Source organism: Capra hircus, chromosome 10 (assembly GCF_001704415.2).
Source record: "Capra hircus breed San Clemente chromosome 10, ASM170441v1, whole genome shotgun sequence".
NCBI lineage: Eukaryota > Metazoa > Chordata > Mammalia > Artiodactyla > Bovidae > Capra > Capra hircus.
In genome coordinates this window covers 77,281,169-77,298,368 of record NC_030817.1, presented here as the reverse complement: position 1 = coordinate 77,298,368, position 17,200 = coordinate 77,281,169, and the positions used below count along the sequence as shown (strand labels likewise).

General features: G+C 42.4%; 1 long non-coding RNA gene across 1 annotated transcript; it reads right to left on the bottom strand.

The window, feature by feature from the left end:
* Window positions 3,349-5,423, bottom strand: LOC106502542. The gene is made up of 2 exons (XR_001296165.2): window positions 5,319-5,423; window positions 3,349-4,206 (listed from the first exon to the last, which is right to left on the bottom strand). It is a non-coding gene; the product is annotated as an uncharacterized LOC106502542 (long non-coding RNA).

Genomic DNA, 17,200 nt, shown 5'->3' with positions numbered 1-17,200 from the left:
TTGGAATGAAAACTGACCTTTTCCAGTCCTGTGGCCACTGCTGAGTTTTCCAGATTTGCTGGCATATTAATTGCAGCACTTTTACAGCATCATCTTTCAGGATTTGAAAGAGCTCCACTGGAATTCCATCACCTCCACTAGCTTTGTTCATAGTGATGCTTCTTAAGGCCCACTTGACTTCCCATTCCAGGATGTCTGGCTCTAGGTGAGTGATCATACCATCGTGGTTATCTGGGTCGTGAAGATCTTTTTTGTATAGTTCTTCTGTGTATTCTTGTCACCTCTTCTTAATATCTTCTGCTTCTGTTAAGTCCATACCATTTCTGCCCATCTTTGCATGAAATGTTCCCTTGGTATCTCTGATTTTCTTGTAGAGATCTCTAGTCTTTCCCATTCTATCATTTTCCTCTATTTCTTTGCATTGATCACTGAGGAAGTCTTTCTTATCTCTCCTTGCTATTCTTTGGAACTCTGCATTCTAATGGGTATATCTTTCCTTTTCTCCTTTGCCTTTTGCTTTTCTTCTTTTCTCGGCTATTTGTAAGGCCTCGTCATACAACCATTTTGCCTTTTTGCTTTTCTTTTCCTTAGGGATGGTCTTGATCCCTGCCTCCTATACAATATCACAAACCTCTGTCCATAGTTCTTCAGGCACTCTGTCTGTTAGATCTAATCCCTTCAATCTATTTGTCACTTCCACTGTATAACGCAACCCACTCCAGTACTCTTGCCTGGAAAATCCTATGGACGGAGGAGCCTGGTAGGCTACAGTCCATGGGGTCACAAAGAGTCAGACATGACTGAGTGACTTCACTTTCACTTTCACTTGGATGGTCTAGTGGTTTTCCCTACTTTCTTCAATTTAAGTTTGAATTTGGCAATAAGGAGTTCATGATCTGAGCCACAGTCAGCTCTTGGTCTTATTTTTGCTGACTGTATAGAACTTCTCTATCTTTGGCTGCAAAGAATATAATCAATCTGATTTCAGTGTTGACCATCTAATGATATTCATGTGTAGAGTCTTCTCTTGTGTGGTTGGAAGAGGGTGTTTGCTATGTCCAGTGCATTCTCTTGGTAAAACTGTTAGCCTTTGACCAGCTTTGTTTTGTACTCCAAGGCCAAATTTGCCTGCTACTCCAGGTAGCTCTTGACTTCCTACTTTTGCATTCCAGTCCCCTATAATGAAGAGGACTTCTTTTTTGGTGTTAGTTCTATGAGGTCTTGTAGGTCTTCATAGAACTGTTCATGTTCAGCTTCTTCAGATTACTGGTCGGGACATAGACTTGGATTACTGTGATATTGAATGGTTTGCCTTGGAAACAAGCAGAGATCATTCTGTCATTTTTGAGATTACATTCAAGTACTGCATTTTGGACTCTTTTGTTAACTCTGATGTCTACTCCATTTCTTCTAAGAGATTCTTGCCCACAGTAATAGATATAATGGTCATCTGAGTTAAATTCACACTAGTAAAGTAATACTCAAAATTCTCCAAGCCAGCCTTCAACAAGACATGAACCATGAAATTCCAGATGTTCAACTTGGATTTAGAAAAGACAGAGGAACCAGAGACCAATACCAACATCCGCTGGATCATCAAAAGAGCAAGAGAGTTCCAGGAAAACATCTACTTTTGCTTTGTTAACTATGCCAAAGCCTTTGACTGTGTGGATCACAACAAACTGTGGCAGATTCTTAAAACTCAACATTCAGAAAACAACGATCATGGCATCCAGTCCCATCACTGCATGGCAAATAGATGGGGAAACAATGGAAAGAGTAACAGACTATTTTGGAGAGGCTCCAAAATCACTGCAGATGGTGACGGCAGCCATGAAATTAAAAGACGCTTACTCCTTGGAAGAAAAGTTATGACCAACCTAGGCAGCATATTAAAAAGCAGAGACATTACTTTGCCAACAAATGTCCGTCCAGTCAAAGCTGTGGTTTTTCCATTAGTCATGTATGGATGTGAAAGTTGGACTATAAAGAAAGTTGAGCACTGAAGAATTGATGCTTTTGAACAGTGATGTTGGGGAAGATTCCTGAGAGTCCCTTGGACTGCAAGGAGATCCAACCAGTTCATCCTAAAGGAAATCAGTCCTGAATAATCACTGGAAGGACTGATGCTGCAGGTGAAACTCCAGCACTTTGGCCACCTGATGTGAAGAAATGACTCATTGGAAAAGACCCTGATGCTGGGAAAGATTGAAGGCAGGTGGAGAAGGGAACGACAGAGGATGAGATGGTTGGTTGGCATCACCGACTCGATGAACATGAGTTTGAGTAAGCTCCGGGAGTTGGTGATGGACAGAGAAGCCTGGCATGTTGCAATCCATGGGGTTGCAGGAAGTGGGACACGACTGAGCAACTGAACTGAACTGACTCTCTAGCTGTAGTGCGTGGATGCTCATTGCAGTGGCTTCTCTTGGTGCAGAGCATGGGTTCTAGGATGCACAGGCTTCAGTAGTTGTGGCACATGGGCTCAGTAGTTGCAGTTCCCAGGCTCCAGAGTGAGGGCTCAATAATTTGTGGTACACAGGCTTAGTTGCTCTGTGGTATGTGGGATCTTCCCGTACCAGGGATCCAACCCATGTCTCCTGCATCGGCAGGTGGATTATTAGCCATTGTGCCACCAGGGAAATTCAAGGATAGATTTGAAAGTTTGTTTTTTTATATCAAAGGGGATATATAGTTTTTATTTATTTATAAATATCTTTATTAAATGGTCTTTAAATCCATTAGAGAAGAGCTATTATTAATATGTCCAGTCCCTGAAGGGACACTCTTATTAAAGTAAGTGCACAGAACACTCATATAAGCATCCTTGATACATATGAGGTTTTGTGAGTTTTCTGTTAAAATGTTATTTGACATATAACATTTGTAAATTTAAGGTACACAATATGTTGATTTGATACATTTGTATATTATAATGATTGTCATTGTATTGATAATCTGCACCTCTTTCATGTCACATACTTATCCTTTCTTTTTAGTGATTGAAATAATTAAGATATAGTCTCTTAGCAAGTTTGATGATTATAAAATATTGTTACATAGTTTTAATACTAATAGATACTACTATGTTACTTCCCCAAAAGTTTGTACCAAGTCATGTTCCTAATTCATTGTGTTGAATATAATCATATATTATAATATATAATATAATATGTATATGTGTAAATGCATGCCCATTTCACACTTTCACCTACCCACTGCTGGTGTTTAACACTTCTGGAGTTTGTTTCTGCACAGGAGGTTTTCCCTCCAAATCCCTCTCTATCACCCACCCCCTTGGATGAGAGGGGACTGGAAACTCAAACACACAGAACCATTCATCGTCAATGCCCTTGAGAGTTTTATTAAAGCAGCAGGTTTAGGGGCAAATGGGCTCAGCAGATCCCTGGGGCATAACTGCCCACAACTCGCTCTGACTTTCTCTTCCACCCTAGGGATTGAGGGACCAAGCCCCAGGAAAGAATTTAGCATTAGCTTTCTCTCCCTCTGCAGCCAGGACAAAGCAATTAAACAGGACAAGAACCAAAAGTCCCAAAGGGTGCTGATGACAAGCCTACCTGCCCTCTGCCTCCACCATCTCTCTAACACAAATCCACAGGACTGACAGTGAGAGAGCAGGCGTTGGGGCTAGGACTCAGGGAACGGTGGGAGCCCAGACTCTGCAGGAAACCACACCAGCTGGGGTTGAGCAGGACATCACAGAGGGAATGAGATGGGGTGAAGCAGAGCAGCAGACAGCCGTGGTGAGTGACTACAGAGGCTATTCTTCCAAGCGAATTGGACGTTTGCCCGCACAGACTATTTTCACATCCATCTGGAAAGTGACACCTTTATAGTGACAGTGCGGGGGCACAGCCTCTGGGTAGAGATTACACTGAGTGACTTTGAAGGTGATGAGGTGGCAGCTGTAAAACTCAGACGACTTCATACACGTCACAGCTGGACTCTCGCAAAGGCCACGAGTGCTGGGTGACACACTGTGGACAAAGATCTTGTTCTTCTTACAGCTCTTGTCAGTGGCCAGCCCTCGAGCCTTCATCATCATGTCACAGTAATATTTGTGGTTGGCAGAGATCTTCGTTCTGGGCCTGTCAGTTTGGTGACGGAGGAGGTCTTGGGCCTCAGAGAAGGAAGGCTGGTCCATTAGGAGGAACAAGAGGAGAGTCCATGTCAGAAGCATGTTTTCTGTTAGAAAAATGGAGAAAGGAAGCAAAAAGGAGAATTGTTTCTCTTATCTCAGAACACTAGATATTTATGAGCTTAAAGTCCACCCCCCACCTCCCAGGATTACAAGTGCTCTCCACTTGTCTCCAATAACACTGCTTTCTTGAACTCCTTCCAGAAGACCTCTATAGTCTTTCTTCCTTCCAACATCCATCTTCCCTTTCTTCTTTCCAAGACTTCCTTCCCTCATTTCCTCTCATCCCACAGCCACAGCCCAGTATAGTCTCAATCATCTTCCTGAAGACTATACTCATTAAAGAAATTGGGCTAAAGGGATCCATCATTCAGAGAGGTGGGCAGCTTACACCCCTTAATGGTCTTAAGAGAGCAAAACTGAAGCTCAGGTGATCCTTGATCTTGAAACAAGCAGTAACACTAATTTATGAAGTTCTTTACAATGATGCTCTTCAACTTTTTACGTGCGTCAATTCTCGGCCTTTTGGCTAAGAACAAGTGTAAATTTTTTATGTGCAATTATCTGGGGAACTTGTTATATAGGTTCTGACTCAGTAGATTTGGGATGGAACCTGAGATTTTCATTTCTAACTAGCTGCCAAATGACTTTTATCTGTGGGTCACCCTTTAAATAACAAGGCTTTAGAATTTAGAGTTTACAAAGAACTCTCATATATATTGGTCATCACCCTCTCTGCAAGGTAAGATAGGTATTATAGTGACCCATTTTTAGTAACTGACTTTCAGAACAATTGAGTGAATTGTCCAAAGTCATACAACATCATGAAGCTGAACACAAATCTTAGAACCTCTAGGGCCAAGGAAAATTCTCTGTTCTAATTTGGATTAATCCAGTAGACCATTGCACTACCTACAAATACAAAGCACTTCCATTGAAAACCTACTTCATACCTACCTAAGAGAAAAGCTTCAACAACTTTGCTTGCTGAACAACCTTGAACAACAACCTTGAACAACCTTGCTCTCATGCTCATTCTCTCTACTTATAAGAACCTCACTTGGCCCCTTACACATTCCTATTTTCCCACTCCTCTCCCTGGGACCAAAGAAGGATCACTACAGCTACCTCAACCTCTTCAGTGAGACGCCTCACATACCCAGTCTCAATCCTGTGTGTGCTCCTTTACTTGATCCCGGTTGATGCTCCTAGAGAGTTAGGTACTGGAGATTCCTTGGCTGGAAAGGTTTCTGAGCCTCTCTCCTCTTGGCTTCTGTTATTAGAGCACACAGCTGTAGGGGCTGGAGGCTGCAAGGGGTGAGGTTGAGTAACCCGGGTACTGACCCATCACTTTCTGACGCTACAAGATGCTGAAAATTTCTGGCCTGATACCCAAATCATACCTCATTCTACGCTCCATTTAATGAGTCCAAACATTGGGAGCAGGGTTTCTCCGGGATTAGATGACCTCACACAGCCTGAAGTGTGAAGAGAAGCAAAGGCAAGGAGCCTGGCCTCTTGGCCTTCGTCTCCACTCTCCGGTCCTATCTTTGCCACAAGTTATACAGTGAATGGGTCCCTGTTCCCTCTGTGGAGAAGCTAGGCAGCTCTTAAAGGCAAGAAACTACAACAGCAGAGCTCCTCAGCCAATCTGGGCCCAGCACAAGCAACAAGCCAGCCTCCATCACCTCTCTTTCCCCCAAACCCTAAACCCCCTAAGTAGCCTTGAGGCTCTCAGACTAGAGAATCTAGCAATCAAGGGTTCTCGGGATAATAATATTTACGGTTTTCCAGAGAGGAGAAGGCAGTAAGAAAAGAAGTAAGGAGGAGCTGACAAACTGTTGAAGAGAATGGCGGGGCCTAAGGTCTGACAGAAGAAACAGGAAGCTGGTGACGGTGACAACTACTCTCTTTAACACCCTCTTAGCTACTAGGACTTAAGATCCAGACATCCAAGGATCTCTCTTCTCTCCACCCACAGCTAGGGCTCGGTTCTCCACATGTTTGCCCTGGAACCACACTAAACCAGCTCTCCAATGCCTTGGCAGCCTGATCTTTGCCTGACCTCTGCAGCTTTTGTCACCCTCCGGGGTAGCTCATTGCATTTGTTTCTCTGCCTGTTGATTCTTTCAGCCTGACCACTCAGTCCTTCTAGGCCTCCCTCTGTGCTCCAGAACTTTGCGTGTGATTCAGGCCTCACCTGACCTTCCACATGCTAATGCACAGGAACCATTATTCCGAGACCACAGGATATAGAACACTGCAGTAAAGAGATATTTACCTAGCAATGAAAAGGTATGTGGGTAGTGGAGTAGAATGAAGATTTGAAATATGTAGAATTGTACCATATAATCAGTATGCCTATTCTAGGTATGTCAAATAAGTGGAATCCTACAATATTTGTTCTAAGTGCTTTCCATTTTAAAGAATGTCTTTAGGTCCATCTGTGTTCTCACATGTTTCAGAATATCATGCCTTTTTTAAGATTGAATAATATTCCATTGTATCACTAGACCACATTTTCTTTATCCATTCATCATTTGATGATTATTTGGCTTGTTTGTAAATTTTGGCTATCATGAATAATGCAGCTATGAGCATTCATGTACAAGTTTTTGTGAAAGCATGGCTTTCAATCTGAGACTTGAAGAAAGTGAAAGAATTAAGCAAGAAGAGCACGGTTAATGAGAGTGATGGTCGGGAATATAAGAAAAGATAGGACAAATAGCATGAGGCCAGATCATTTAGATCTTGGTAAGGACTATGGATTTCATTCTAATCAAATGCCAAAGCCTGAATCAGAGCTTTACACCAACATGATCCAACTTGTGTTTAAATACTGTCGTTGTTGCTGCTACATAGTGAATGGATTGTAGAGGGCCAAACACAGTAACCAGTTAAGGGGTGATCAGTCAGTTCAGTCACTCAGTTGTGTCCGACTCTTTGCAACCCCAGGGACCGCAGCACGCCAGGTTTCCCGGTCCATCACCAATTCGCAGAGCTACTCAAACTCATGTCCATTGTGTCGGTGATGCCATTCAACCATCTCATCCTCTGTCGTCCTCTTCTCCTCCTGCCTTCAATCTCTCCCAGCATCAGGGTCTTTTCCAATTAGTTCTTGGCATCAGGTGGCCAAAGTATTGGAGTTTCAGCTTCGACATCAGTACTTCCAGTGAATATTCAGGACTGATTTCCTTTAGGATAGACTGGTTGGATCTCCTTGCAGTCCAAGGGACTCTCAAGAGTCTTCTCCAACACCTCAGTTCAAAAGCTCAGCTTTCTTTATAGTCTAACTCTCACATCCATACATGATTACTGGAAAAACCATAGCTTTGACTAAACAGACCATTTTTGGCAAAGTAATGTCTGCTTTTTAATATGCTGTCTAGGTTGGTCATAGCTTTTCCAAGGAGTAAGCATCTTTTAATTTCATGGCTGCAATCACCATCTGCAGTGGTTTTGGAGCCCCAAAAAATAGTCTGTCACTATTTCCTTTGTTTCCCCATCTATTTGCCATGAAGTGATGGGACCGAATGCCATGATCTTAGTTTTCTGAATGTTGAGTTTGAAGCCAACTTTTTTCACTCTCCTCTTTCACTTTCATCAAGAGGCTCCTTGTTCTTTGCTTTTGGCCATAAGTGTGATATCATCTGCATATCTAAGGTTATTGATATTTCTCCCAGCAATCTTGATTCTAGCTTGTGCTTCATCCAGTCTAGCATTTCTCATGATGTACTCTGCTTATAAGTTAAATAAGCAGGGTGACAATATACAGCCTTGACGTACTCCTTTCCCAATTTGGAACCAGTCTGTTGTTCCATGTCCAGTTCTAACTGTTGCTTCTTGACCTGCATAAGGGGTAATAACAACGTGGATTAAGTTCAAAGCAGTGAATTTTGAAGATGTATTTATCTCCTTCACTAGGTTTTAAGTTTTGAAGAAAAAGAAAACAATGAATTTAATAACCTTATTGACTTGAACAACTTTGGGATGAGTTTCACTAAACAATGTTTTCTTCAAGCATTTTCAGCGTTAAAGTTGTGCTTACAACCTGCAGTTTTATATAACTGCTGTTTTCTTACCTATTCATAAATTTAGAATACAGTTAAACTTTCATGCAAGTTCTTTTTTTTTTTTTTTTTTCTTTTTAGTGGAGGAGAGATTCTATTTTACTTACTTAGGTTTAGCTGCACTGGGTCTCTGCAGCTGTGCCTGGTTTTTCTCTACTCATGGCTAGTGGGGGCTGCTCTCTAGTTGCAGGGCACAGGCTTCTCAATGCATGGCCTCTCTTGTTGCAGAGCATAGGCTTTAGGTGCAAGGGCTTCAGTAGATGTGGCTCATGGACTTAGTGGCTCCGCAGCATGTTGAATCTTCCTGGACCAGGGACTGAACCCATGTCCCCTGCATTGGCAGGCAGATTCTTTATCCATTGTACCTCCAAGGAAGTCCATGCAAGTTCTTTGTTATCAGTTAGCTCACAAATGATGTCTACCAGGAAGGACATTCATATTTAATTTATTTTGATTTAATGCATCTTATTTCCCTCTCATAAGGAAGATTCCCCTGGAGAAGGAAATGGCAGCCCACTCCAGTATTTTTTTTTTTTAATTCTTGAAAGTATTTTACTTCAGGTTGAAAATGAACAACTTCCACATTGTTCACTGCAAGACACACAGTATTCACGAATACAGTGCTGGTCATTTGAGGAAATGTACACACCTCAGTTTCTCCTTCATGATTTTCTTTTAGAAGGATACTGTTTACCAAAAAGAAATGTCAGCAGTACAGGAAAAACTATTTTCCCAATAAATTTTCAAAAACCTAAGATCCCCAATAGAATCAAGATTATCTCCCTGCTACTACCACCTTAATATAACTGCATGCTTACTGAAACATTAATATCTACACCCTAAAGAGTACATTTATTTTCAACAATGACTACTCCGTACTCTTGCCTGGGAAATCTCATGGACAGAGGAGCCTGACAGGCTACAGTCCATCCAGTTACAAAAGGATAGGACACAACTTATCGATAAAACAACAACACTGCTTATCTAACAAGAACACATATGGGCTTTGGTGGTGGCTCAGTAGTAAAGAACCCACCTGTCAGTAAGAGGAGACGTGGGTTCAGTCCCTGGTCCAGGAAGATCCTACATGCCGTGGAGCAGTGAAGCCCATGCACCACAACTATTGAGCCTGTGCTCCGCAACAAGAGAAGTCACCCCAATGAGAAGACTGCACACTGCAATTAGAGAGTAGCCCCAGCTAACTGCAGCTAGAGAAAAGTTCATTCAGCAACAGAGACCTACCGCAGCCAAAAATGAATAAATAAACAAAATTATTTTTTAAAAACACAAAATACTTGTTAAAAAAAAAAAGAATACATACAACAGTCATAGTAGAAATTAATCCCTTTTAGATTAAAGGTGCAATTTCTTTCTCTTTTAAAAACAGACCTTATTAAGAAGACATACAGTAAATTATCTGGTGGTTCAGTGGTTAGGACTCCGCACTTCCACTGCCAAGGGCACAGGTTCAATCCTTCATCAAGGAACTAAGATCCAGCAAGCTGTGCAGCAAGGGGGAAAAAAGACATACAAATGGCCAATAGGCACGTAAAAAGATGCTCAACATTGCTAATTATTCAGTTCAGTTCAGTTCATTTCAATTCAGTCGTGTCCGACTCTTTGCGACCCCATGAATCACAGCACGCCAGGCCTCTCTGTCCATCACCAACTCCCAGAGTTCACTCAGACTCACGTCCATCGAGTGATGCCATCCAGCCATCTCATCCTCTGTCGTCCCCTTCTCCTCCTGCCCCCAATCCCTCCCAGCATCACAGTCTTTTCCAATGAGTCAACTCTTCCCGTGAGGTGGCCAAAGTACTGGAGTTTCAGCTTTAGCATCATTCCTTCCAAAGAAATCCCAGGGCTGATCTCCTTCAGAATGGACTGGTTGGATCTCCTTGCAGTCCAAGGGACTCTCAAGAGTCTTTTCCAACACCACAGTTCAAAAGTATCAATTCTTCGGTGCTCAGCCTTCTTCACAGTCCAACTCTCACATCCATACATGACCACAGGAAAAACCATAGCCTTAGGGGAATGCAAATCAAAGCTACAATGAGGTGTTACCTCACACCAGTCAGAATGGCCATCATTAAAAAGTCTGTAAATAATAAATGCTGGAGAGGGTGTGGAGAAAAGGGAACCTTCCTATAATGTGGGTAGGAATGTAAATTGGTGCACTTACTACAGAAAACAGTATGGAGTTTCCCTAAAAAACTAAAAAAAATAGAGTTGTCATATGATCTAACAATCCTATTCTTGGGTATAAAACTGAAGAAAACTCTAATTCTAAAAGATCCGTGCACCCCGATTGTTTATAGTAGCACTGTTTACGATAACCAAGACATGGAAGCAACCTAAATATCCATCAACAGATGAATAGATAAAGAAGATATGGTACATACACACAATGGAATACTACTCAGCCATAAAAAGGAATGAAATAATACCATTTCCAGCAACATGGATGGACCTGGAAATTATACTAAAAGAAATGTCAGAGAGAGACAAATATCATGATATTGCTTATATGTGGAATATTTTTTAAAAGGATACAGATCAACTTACTTACAGAAAAAGAAACAAACTCACAGACTTAGAAATCAAACTTATGGTTATCACAGGGGAAAGGTGTCAGGGAAGGATAAACTGGGAGTTTGGTATTGACATATATACACTACTACATTTAAAACAGATAACAACAAGGACTTACTATACAACACAGGGAGCTCTGCTCAATATTCTGCAATGACCTAAATGAGAAAACAATTTTAAACAGAATAAATACATGTATAACTCAGGGCTTCCCAGGTGACGCGAGTGGTAAAAAGCCCACGTGCCAATGCAGGAGACAGAAGAGACACATGTTTGATCCTTGGGTTGGGAAGATCCCCTGGAGGAGGGCATGGCAGTCCACTCCAGTATTCTTGCCTGGGAAATCCCATGGACAGAGGAGCCTGGCGGGCTACAGTCCATAGGGTTGGAGAGAGTCAGACACGACTTGGTGACTAAACGACCACTATGTATAACTGAATCACTTTGCTTTATACCTGAAATTAACACAACCATATATATGAATCAACTAAAGCCCAGTATAAAACAAAAATTTCAAAAAAAGCAATTGACCTTTTGCCACACTGCACCCCTGAAAGTGAGATGGATCACCAGCAACTCTATGGAAACCACCTTTAGAAATTCACCCATGGTTCTCACTTTTGCCAAATGTGCTCAGACTGGGATAGCCTGATCCAAAAATACGGCCTCAATATATGCAGCCAGTGTTTATAACAATAGAAGAAGGAAAGAGGATTCATCAAGTTAGACTAAATGATTTTCCTTAAATAGATTATCTAAAATATCAACCCACTGGAAGAAACATTAGTTCCTTGTACATAAAACTTAAAAATAAAATTCTAAACTACAATTATATGTGTTTTAATATAAATGGAATACTTAATTGGTTATAGAAATCTATTTTTTTTATTTACTATTATCCTCTCAATGGATCTGTCTTCCAAATATGTGACTTCTTTTCCCTCAGTTATATAAAAGTATTTATGCTGGAAAAAAACATTGTTGAGCTTCTTCTTATTCTAGCACTCTACGAAATATTGTGAACCAGGCAGAATGAATACAATATGGTCTCTAGGCCTAAGGAACTCCCAGAGCAGCCAAAGAAACAAGTATGGGCTCCACCTTTGATAAAAGGTAAACTCTGGTAAGTGATATAATCAAGGTATAAACAATGTGCTATGCTATTATGGAGAAAGGAAAGGTCACAGGTGACTCACATACAAGCAGAAACTTTGATGAGAACTTACAGTATTCTCAGGCTATGCCCAGAACTGTGGCGTTATAGAAGGTGCATAAAAGCCCCGACTTCCTCTCTGATGTCGACTGACTATTAAGTTGGAGTGACAAAGCTAATATACATTATGAAAAGCAGCAAACAATGTTCCATGTTAGACTGTGGGATACTAAAAGTATTGCAGCCTTCCAGAAGAGATGGAGACCCATGGAAGCTGGAGCAGTCAGGGAGGGCAGGAGGGCTCTGGGACAAGAGGAAGAACAATGGTGGAAGCGACTGTGGGGCCAAAAGTTAGCCTGACCAAACTGCAAAAGCAAGAGGAAGAGGCAGGACAGTAAGGATGAGTCCTCAGGCACTAGGAGAACTATACTGCATGTAGTAGCAAATCTCAGAGACAATGAAAGATTTGGGACAGACAAGGGACCTGTGCATGTGATATTTAACAAACAATTTGTAGGATGGAGTAAACCAGGAAGGTGATTGTGATGGGGTAGCCGGGAAGTGAGAAAATAAGGGTGGGAAGATTAGAGGTGATTCTTGATGTGGAAGTGTTGATGATCTGGACTAGGAAGCGCCTGTGGACACAGAGACTATTTCATCAGTATTTTATGAGACACGACTATGAGAAGTATTAATAAAAGGATAGATCTGTTGTTGTTGTTTTGGTTTTTTCCAGGTTTCTGGTTTTGTTTAGGGTTTTAAGGAAGAAGGAAAGTGGAAGAAAATTCTGATTAATTAATTGAAACAAATGCCTTCTACAAAGGTTAAGTTCGGAGGCAAAACTGCTTTAAGGGAGAAGCAGTGGTTTATATATGGTTTACTTGTGGTTTAGATATGCTGATGTGCCTTCCCAGGTGACTCAGTGGTAAATAATCCACCTGCAAAGAAGGAGACACAGGTTTCATCCCTCGGTCGGGAAGGTTCCCTGGAGAAGGAAATGGTAACCCACTTCAGTGGAGAATCCCATGGACAGAAGAGCCTGGTGGGCTACAGTCCATGGGGTCTCAAAGAGGACCAACACAACTTAGCAACTAAACAAAACAAAAACAAAATATATGCTGTTATAGTGGGAGGGAGTATCGGATCACTGTCCCACTTCAATCTCTCACCCCTTCCGATCCTAGGGACTCGTTGTCAAAAGACTTTTGTCAAGCCTAGGCAATGGCACCCCACTCCAGTGCACTTGCCTGGAAAATCCCATGGACGGAGGAGCCTAGTAGGCTGCAGTCCATGGGGTCGCCAGGAGTCGGACACGACTGAGTGACTTCACTTTCACTTTTCACTTTCCTGCATTGGAGAAGGCAATGGCAACCCACTCCAGTGTTCTTGCCTGGAGAATCCCAGGGACGGGGGAGCCTGGTGGGCTGTCGTCTATGGGTTTGTGCATAGCTGGACACGACCGAAGCGACCTAGCAGCAGCAGCAGCAGCACCTATTATGACTGAGAATCAGATACTAAAAGGACCAAAAAGGACCTTTCTTGGCAGTCCAGCGGTTACGATTTCGCCTTCCAGGGCAGGGTGTGCAGGTTCAAACCCTGGTCAGGGAGCTGGGATCCCACATGCTCACAGCCAAAACACCAAAACATAGAAAAGAAGCAATATTGTAACAAACTCAAGAAAGACCTTTTTTTTTTTTTTAAGTGCCAAATAAAAATGGTTGCTTGCCACCCAGTTCTGCAAGGACTGAGTCAGTCACTGCAGTAGCTGACCTTCAACACAGCCCAAAAGGAGTTCAGGATGGAGCTCAGGAAGGAGGCACTCTATCCTCTGGGGAAACTGGCAGTATATCCTTCAGATTATTAGATATTTTCAAGAGAAAATTTTATGAACCCAACTGCTTATATCTTTCCATACTTGGAAAGCACTGAAATCATGAACTAAGATATCTGTGCCCTCTACCAAGATGTGTGCCTGATTGCAGGTACCCACCCCGTTCTCCAGGATCACAGACACACTGACCCTCCTTACCTCTTTGCAGCAGTTCCTCAGAGCTGCCTGAAAGGCTGTCTCCTAGGTTGTATCCTCACTAATTCCCTAAATAAAACTGAAACCCAGGAATTCCCTGGTAGTCCAGTGATTAGAACTCCTTACTTCCTCTGCAGGGGGCCCAAGTTTGATTCCTGGTTTTGTTGTTTGTCGTTCAGTCGCTAAGTCATGTCTGACTCTGCAACCCCACGGACTGCAGCAAGCCAGGCTTCCCTGTCCTTCACCATCTGCTGGAGTTTGCTCAAACTTATGTCCATTGAGTCGGTGAAGCCATCCAACCATCTCATCCTCTGTTTCCTCCTTCTCCTCTTGCCCTCAATCTTTCCCAGTATCAGGAAATGCAAGCCAAACAAAAAAAAAGGGGGGGGGGGGGGGCTAGGAAACAAAGAATAAAGTGTTTATACAATATCACCAGGCCCTCCCAAAAGAGTAAGAAAGACTCATATAATCCTCAATGCAAGGCAGAGACCAGAGCTTTGCTAAAAAGAAAGTAGGGTATCTTTAGTATAGATTCAGAGTGTGTTGACTTAACTAATTAATAATGGTAATAGTGAAAGACCCACAGAGATGGGCTGACTTAACAAGTCAAGCTGTATAGGAATCAGCAAGCTCATGGCTCTCACTGGTAGGAAGATTGGATTTAAAGAATTCAGGATTGGACTTGAAGAATCCAGAAACTGAAAACTAAGCTAGCAGGTCAGGAGTGAAAGGAGAACCCTTGGGGACACCCCTGTAGGGATCCTAGTCTTGAGATACCTTCCCTTGCATAGTGAAAGGGAAAATCCAGGCTAGCTAGAACTTCAGTTTCTATCTCTCTTACGTTGTAATGCCCTTCTGAAATTGCTCTAACTTTCCAGTTAAGAACATCACAGGTCTTCTGCTGTATTTGTCCTGGGAAGTCTTAGGGAATCAAGAAACAAGAGGAAGGAGATGGATCTGCCCATCCCTATTCCCTCCTAGCTCCTGAAGAGAGAGAGACAACCTTGGGTGGGTGGGAGGGGACAGGGGGCACAGACTATCTCTAGTGGCAGCAGAAAGAATCACATCCCATAAGCAACCAGAGAAGATATATCAAAGACAGTGGAAGAAGCACCTTCTGGCTTCCTTTTGTAAACTAGCAAAGGCCGCCCCGTAGAAGGGAAAAGAAAGAAGAGAAAAGCACCATCCAGCTTTGGGAAGATGCTGCATTTGTGGTGACGAAACATTCAGGTAGGAAATATCTACTGTGGAGCTGTGAGATGTGAGACTAGACCTCGTGTACCCATATTTAGATCAGATGCAAAAAAAACAACACAAAAACACAAAAACCTGACTCATCAACATAAAGATGATATCCATAGTTTTTAAATATATGTGAGTGAAGTCACTCAGTCGTCTCCAACTCTTTGGGACCCCGTGGACCACCAGGCTCCTCCGTCCATGGGATTCTCCAGGCAAGAATCCTGGAGTGTGTTGCCATTTCCTTCTCCCGGGGATCTTCCCGACCCAGGGATAGAACCCGGGTCTCCCGCATTGTAGGCATACGCTTTAACCTCTGAGCAAATACGAAATGCTAAACACTTTTCTAGGAGTGGCCTCTGCATGTTACATCTTTGCATCCTCTTTCTTTTGCAACTAAGCCTGCTTTGCAGGCTCTCACTCATTTCTCGCTCATCTTGGCGGTAATTTCATACTGCTACCACCAGGTGGAGGTGTCACACTGCTCTTCACTTATCAAAGACATTCTTAAGACATTTGGGGGTGGGGACAAGGGGTCAGGTTCTTGGGTTCCATTAGTTACACAAATAAGCACTTGCCTTCACACCCAAGAGCGAAAAGAATTTGGAGAGAGAGCGTAAAAGGTCAGGCAGTGGCAGCCTCTTCCTCTCTTTTTGTTTTCTTAGTCTTTCGGTTTCCATGGGGATCTGTGTTTAAGCAGCAACTCTGAATCCATTTACTGCCCCTCAAGGCTTGGGGCTGAGCCCAGAGACTGGCTGTGAAGAATAGCAGGCGCTGGAATGGGTGGAAAGGAGGAGATTTATTTGCTAACTTCGGACAGCAAAAGATGAGGACAGGTATAGAAGAAGGAGTGATGGGGTGCACCTTGGAATGGGGTGCACAGAAGAATGTAAAAGCCAAATAATGTTTCAGTTCAAATAAAATTTGGGGACATTAAAATCTTTCCAAAATTCTTCAATTGTCTTCTCACCATAGACTATTTCAGGACACACTCCGGGCCCCTTATAATACTAAGTCCTCTCCTACCCCTATCCAAAAATATCAGCAGACCTGTGTCAGAACCTGCCTGAGGTGCCTTATGTGTCTTGTTCCAAAAGCACTCTGGAGCAAGAGAAGAGCACTCCAAGGAAAGACCATCCACTGTATTCCCCAGGTACAGTGTAGTGCCTGGCACATGGAAAGCTTTCAGTAAAATATTTGCTGAATGGATGAATAAATAAGTGAGCAATAAGAACAGGGCAGTTTTGGGAATTCCCTGGTGGTCCCAGGGTTTAGGACTCCATACTCTCATTATCAAGGGCCTGGGTTCCATCTCTGGTCAGGGAACTAAAATCCAAGCCACAGGACAGCAAAAAAAAAAATTTCTTTTTTGAATGTGATAGCTTTAGTTTTAATTAATTTTACTTACCTCTAGCTTCAGGGCAAACTAAAAGACAAAGGAAAAATGTCTTTTCGTCAAAATCATGAGGATGTGAATGCGTTCATTCAAAGATCAGTTGTGGGGTGGGGGGTGCTGTTTTCTGCTTAATCAGAAATAAGGAAAGTGTCTTACTAATAGCCCCTGTTTCTAGGAGTATTTGCATTTCCGTCAGTTTGGGCTATTATTCAGTATCCATTCACAGATAGCAGTTGATCTACATATGAACAGCTCTCTACTTGGTTTTCTCTGCTAATCAAGTTTTCTTTCCTAATGGCTTACCTTCCAGCCCCACCTTTCCATCTCGCTTTCTCTCTCACTGTCTTGTTTAATTACCACTCTCTATAATTATCTAATTTATTTACTTGCATTTTTATTGCTTGTCACCTCCCACAGGTGACAAGATCCTTGCTGCTTTCCTCACAGAGCGTTCGAGTCTAAATTTTAGAGTCTAAGTGCTCAAGTTGTACCTTTTTTGAAAAAATTCCATTTTTAGTGAATTCTTCACAATTCTGTAATCTATTCACCCTCTTGCCCTTCAATT